Source organism: Bubalus bubalis, chromosome 7 (assembly GCF_019923935.1).
Source record: "Bubalus bubalis isolate 160015118507 breed Murrah chromosome 7, NDDB_SH_1, whole genome shotgun sequence".
Taxonomy (NCBI): domain Eukaryota; kingdom Metazoa; phylum Chordata; class Mammalia; order Artiodactyla; family Bovidae; genus Bubalus; species Bubalus bubalis.
The window spans coordinates 81,974,410-81,981,043 of NC_059163.1; positions in this window are offsets into that span (position 1 = coordinate 81,974,410).

Sequence of the window (6,634 nt, forward strand, 5' to 3'; positions counted from 1 at the left end):
AATGGCAGTGATGGTGACCTCCTTCAGAAGGACTTCTGACAGCACTGTTGTATCCAGTGCCCCTGACCCCACAGCAGACCACTGCCAACCCACGCCTCCACCAGAGACTCCTGGACACTCACAGGCAAGTCTGGCTCAGTCTCTCCTGGGGTCACTGCTCCTTTCTCCTGGGTCCTGGTGCACAGAAGGTTTTGTCTGTGCCCTCCAAGAGTTTGTTTCCTCAATCCTGTGGATGTTCTGTAATAAAATCCCACTGGCCTTCAAAGTCAAATCCCCTGGGAGTTCTCAGTCCTTTGGCTGGATCTCCAGCTTGGGAAATCTGTTATGGGCCCTAGAACTTTTGCAACAGTGTAAGAACTTCTTTGGTATAATTGTTCTGCGATTTGTGGGTCGTCTGTCGATGGCTCTATAGTGGGGCTAATGGTGACCTCCTCCAAGAGGATTTATGCCACACTCTGAGCCTCCCAGGTCTGCTGCAGCCAGAGCCCCCCTCCCCCTGGCAGGCCACTGCTGACCTGTGCCTCCGCAGGAGACACTCAAACACTCAAAGGCAGGTCTAGCTCAGTCTCTTGTGGGGGTCACTGCTCCTTTCTCTATGTCCTGGTGTATACAAGGTTTTGTGTGTGCCCTCTGAGTGGATGAGAATGAAAAAGGTGGCTTAAAACTCAACATTCAAGAAATGAAGATCACGGCATCTGGTCCAATCACTTCATGGCAAACAGATGGGGGAACAATGGAAACAGTGACAGACTTTATTTTCTTGGGCTCCAAAATCACTGCAGATGGTGACTACAGTCATGAAATTAGACACCCGCTCCTTGGAAGAAATGATATGACAAACATAGACAGCATGTTAAAAAGCGGAAACATTACTTTGCCAACAAAGGTCGGTATAGTCAAAGCTATGGCTTTTCCAGCAGTCATGTATGGATGTGAGAGTTGGACCAGAAAGAAGCCTGAGCACGCCAGAAATGATGCTTTTGAACTGTGGTATTGAAGAAGACTCTTGAGAGTTCCTTTAGAATTGACTGTCAATTCTAAAGGAAATCAATCCTGAATACTCATTGGAAGGACAGATGCTGAAGCTCCAATACTTGGGCCACCATCTGATGCAAAGAGCCAACTTATTAGAAAAGACCCTGATGCTGGGAAAGAAAAATCGAAGGCAGGAGAAGGGGACGACAGAGGATGAGATGGTTGGATGGCATCACCGACTCAATGGACATGAGTTTGAGCAAGCTCTAGGAGATAGTGAAGGACAGGGAAGCCTGGCGTGCTGCAGTCCATGGGGTTGCAGAGTCAGAAATGACTGAGTGACTGAACAACAGTAAGACTTCAACAGTACATGAACCAAGAACTTCCAGAAGTTCAAGCTGGATATAGAAAAGGCAGAGGAACCAGAGATGAAGTTGCCAGCATCTGCTGGATCATAGTGATAGCTTACGGTGAACAGTGTTGGATTTGTGATCTCTGAAGATTTAACTTCAGGACCAGGGACCAGGCTTGATCACTCAAGAGCTTTTGTATAGTAGAGTTTTATTAAAGTGAAAAGGGACTGAGAAAGCTCCTGACACAGACATCAAAAGGGGTATGGAGAGTGCCCCTCCTTTCCACAGTAATAGCAAGCCCATCCATTTTCACCTGGGTCCCTCTGGGCATTTTTCTCAGGCTGTTTAAGAACGGCTCTGACAGCCATTACTTTTTTCGCTGCCTTTCTTTCTTTTCCTCATATTCCCTGCCATAAAAAACTGAGTCAGTTGCAACAGAGTATCTAAAGACTGATTTGGTTCATAAGCCTGTTCTAATAGTTTACGGCAGCTATCTGGAGCAAACTGAGTGAGAAATCTATCCTTTAAGATCACTCTTTCCACTTCACTTTCGGGATCTGCACAGGGATTCCCTCACTCTAGGAATTTACCAGGAGCTTCCTTCTCCTCCTGTTCTATGTTTGCCAATTTGGCATAAAGTCTTAGCATGTGCTTGCCTGAGTCCTTCAAGAACACACCTACAAAATGACTCTGATCCCATCTTCCTTTACCGTGTTGTAGTCCCAGTCTGGTTCTATAGTCGGGACTGCCTGATTCCCAGTGGGGAAGGCAGCTATCTGCTGCTCCATCTTCCCTACTGATTCATTACCAAGCCATTCATCTCCATAAGCAACCACTTTTCCCAAAACTCGAGTTTTTGAGTCGGGGGTTAGCATTCATCCCAGGATATACATCACATCCTTCTAAGAAAGGTCATAAAGCAGAGTAATACCCTTAAAAGCTCTAATATGTTTTTCTGGGTCCTCTAAATAGTCTCCCAGATCCTCCTTTTTTTTTAAAAATTAATTTAGTTATTTTATAATATTGTACTGGTTTTGCCATACATTGACTTGAATCTGCCATGAGTGTACATGTGTTCCCAATCCTGAAGTCCCCTCCCACCTCCCTCCCCATACCATCCCTCTGGGTCATCCCAGTGCACCAGCCCCGAGCAGCCTGTATCATGCATCAAACCTGCATATCACATATGATATTTTGCATGTTTCAATGCCATTCTCCCATATCATCCTGCCCTCACCCTCTCCCACCGAGTCCAAAAGACTGTATACATCTGTGTCTCTTTTGCTGTCTTGCATACAGGGTTATCGTTACCTTCTAAATTCCATATATATGCATTAGTATACTGTATTGGTGTTTTGCTTTCTGGCTCACTTCACTCTGTGTAATAGGCTCCAGTTTCATCCACCACATTAGAACTGATTGAAATGTATTCTTTTTAATGGCCGAGTAATACTCCATTGTGTATATGTACCACAGCTTTCTTATCCATTCGTCTGCTGATGGACATCTAGGTTGCTTCCATGTCCTGGCTATTATAAACAGTGCTGCGATGAACATTGGGGTACACGTGTCTCTTTTGATTCTGGTTTCCTCAGTGCATAAGACCAGCAGTGGGATTTCTGGGTCATATGGCAGTTCTATTTCCAGTTTTTTAAGGAATCTCCACACCGTTCTCCATAGTGGCTGTACTAGTTTGCATTCCCACCAACAGTGTAAGAGGGTTCCCTTTTCTCCACACCCTCTCCAGCATTTATTGCTTGTAGACTTCTGGATCGCAGCCATTCTGACTGGTGTGAAATGGTACCTCATTGTGGTTTTGATTTGCACTTCTCTGATAATGAGTGATGTTGAGCATCTTTTCATGTGTTTGTTAGTCATCTTTATGTCTTCTTTGGAAGAAGACATAAACTTCTGTTTAGTTCTTTGGCCCACTTTTTGATTGGGTCTTTTATTTTTCTGGAATTGAGCTGCAGGAGTTGCTTGTATATTTTTGAGATTAATTCTTTGTCCATTGCTTCGTTTGCTATTATTTTCTCCCATTCTGAAGGCTGTCTTTTCACCTTGCTTATAGCTTCCTTTGTTATGCATAAGCTTTTAATTTTAATTAGGTCCCATTTGTTTATTTTTGCTTTTATTTCCAATATTCTGGGAGGTGGGTCAGAGGATCCTGCTGTGGTTTATGTCGGAGAGTGTTTTGCCTATGTTTTCCTCTAGGAGTTTAATAGTTTCTGGTCTTACATTTAGATTTTTAATCCATTTTGAGTTTATTTTTGAATATGGTGTTAGAAAGGGTTCTAGTTTCATTCTTTTACAAGTGGTTGACCAGGATACCCAGCACCGCTTGTTAAAGAGATTGTCTTTTCTCCATTGTATATTCTTGCCTCCTTTGTCAAAGATAAGGTGTCCATAGGTGTGTGGATTTATCTCTGGGCTTTCTATTTTGTTCCATTGATCTATATTTCTGTCTTTGTGCCAGTACCATACTGTCTTGATGACTGTGGCTTTGTAGTAGAGCCTGATGTCAGGCAGGTTGATTCCTCCAGTTCCATTCTTCTTTCTCAAGACTGCTTTGGCTATTCGAGGTTTTTTGTACTTCCATACAAATTGTGAAATTATTTGTTCTTATTCTCTGAAAAATACCATTGGTAGCTTGATAGGGATTGCATTGAATCTATAGATTGTTTTGGGTAGTATACTCATTTTCACTATATTGATTCTTCTGATCCATGAACACAATATATTTCTCCATCTATTTGTGTCCTCTTTGATTTCTTTCACCAGTGTTTTATAGTTTTCTATATGTAGGTCTTTTGTTTCTTTAGGTAGATATATTCCTAAGTATTTTTGTTGCAATCGTGAATAGAATTGTTTCCTTAATTTCACTTTGTTTTCTCATTGTTAGTGTATAGGAATGCAAGGGATTTCTGTGTGTTAATTTTATATCCTGCAACTTTACTATATTCATTGATTAGCTCTAGTAATTTTCTGGTGGAGTCTTTAGGGTTTTCTATGTAGAGGATCATGTCATCTGCAAACAGTGAGTTTTACTTTTTCTTTTCCAATCTGGATTCCTTTTATTTTTCTGTTGATTGCTGTGGCCAAAACTTCCAAAACTATGTTGAATAGTAGTGGTGAGAGTGGGCACCCTTGTCTTGTTCCTGACTTTAGGGGAAATGCTTTCAATTTTTAACCATTGAGGATAATGTTTGCTGAGCGTTTGTCATATATAGCTTTTATTATGTTGAGGTATGTTCCTTCTATTCCTGTTTTCTGTGGGGTTTTTTATCATAAATGGATGTTGAATTTTGTCAAAGGCTTTCTCTGCATCTATTGAGATAATCATATGGTTTTTATTTTTCAATTTGTTAATATGGTGTATTACATTGATTGATTTGTGGATATTGAAGAATCCTTGCATCCCTGGGATAAAGCCCACTTGGTCATGATGTATGATCTTTTTAATATGCTGGTGGATTCTGTTTGCTAGAATTTTGTTAAGGATTTTTGCATCTATGTTCATCAATGATATTGGCCTGTAGTTTTTTTGTAGCATCCTTGTCAGGTTTTGGTATTAGGGGGATGGTGGCCTCGTAGAATGAGTTTGGAAGTTCACCTTCTTCTGCAATTTTATGGAAGAGTTTGAGTAGGATTTATAGTAATAGTATGAGTTTGAGTAGAGTTTATAGTAGTTCTTCTATAAATTTTTGGTAGAATTCAGCTGTGAAGCTGTCTGGTCCTGGGCTTTTGTTTGTTGCAAGATTTCTGATTACAGTTTCAATTTCCATGCTTGTGAAGGGTCTGTTAAGATTTTCTATTTCTTCCTGGTTCAGTTTTGGAAAGTTGTAGTTTTCTAAGAATTTGTCAATTTCTTCCAAGTTGTCCATTTTATTTGCATATAGTTGCTGATAGTAGTCTCTTATGACCCTTTGTATTTCTGTGTTGTCTGTTGTGATCTCTCCATTTTCATTTCTATTTTTGTTGATTTTTCCTTTGTTTCTTGTTGAGTCTGGCTAATGGTTTGTCAATTTTATTTATCTTCTCAAAGAACCAGCTTTTGGTTTTGTTGATTTTTGCTATGGTCTCTTTTGTTTCTTTTGCATTTATTTCTGCCCTAATTTTTAAGATTTCTTTCCTTCTACTAACCCTGGGGTTCTTCATTTCTTCAAGTTGCTTTAGGTGTAGAGTTAGGTTATTTGACTTGTTTCTTGAGGTAAGCCTGTATTGCTATGAACCTTCTCCTTAGTGCTGCTTTTACAGTGTCCTATAGGTTTTGGGTTGTTGTGTTTTCATTTTCATTTGTTTTTATGCATATTTTGATTTCTTCTGTGATTTGTTGGTTATTCAGCAGCGTGTTGTTCAGCCTTCATATGTTGGGATTTTTAATAGTTCTTCTCCTGTAATTGACATCAAATCTTACTGCATTGTGGTCAGAAAAGATTCTTGGAATGATTTCAATTTTTTTGAATTTACCAAGGCTAGATTTATGGCCCAGGATGTGATCGATCCTGGAGAAGGTTCTGTGTGTGCTTGAAAAAAAGGTGAAATTAATTGTTTTGGGGTGAAATATCCTATAGATATCTATTAGGTCTAACCTGTCTATTGTATTATTTAAAGTTTGTGTTTCCTTGTTAATTTTCCGTTTAGTTGATCTATCCATAGGTGTGAGTGGAGCATTAGAGTCTCCCACTATTATTGTGTTATTAATTTCCCCTTTCATACTTGTTAGCATTTGTCTTACATATTGTGGTGCTCCTATTTTGGGTGCATATATATTTATGATTGTTGTATCTTCTTCTTGGATTGGTCCTTTGATCATTATGTAGTGTCTATCTTTGTCTCTTTTCACAGCCTTTGTTTTAAAGTCTACTTTATCTGATATGAGTATTGCTACTCCTGCTTTCTTTTGGTCTCTATTTGCACAGAATATCTTTTTTCAGCCCTTCACTTTCAGTCTGTATGTGTCCCTTGTTTTGAGGTGGGTCTCTTGCAGACAACATATATAGGGGTCTTGTTTTTGTATCCATTCAGCCAGTCTTTGTATTTTGGTTGTGGCATTCAACCCATTTACATTTAAGGTAATTATTGATAAGTATGATCCCATTGCCATTTACTTTATTGTTTTGGATTCGAGTTTACACACCCTTTCTGTGTTTTCTGTCTAGAGAAGATCCTTTAGCATTTGTTGGAGAGCTGGTTTGGTGGTGCTGAATTCTCTCAGCTTTTGCTTGTCTGTAAAGCTTTGATTTCTCCTTCATATTTGAATGAGATCCTTGCTGGGTACAGTAATCTGGGCTGTAGTTTATTTT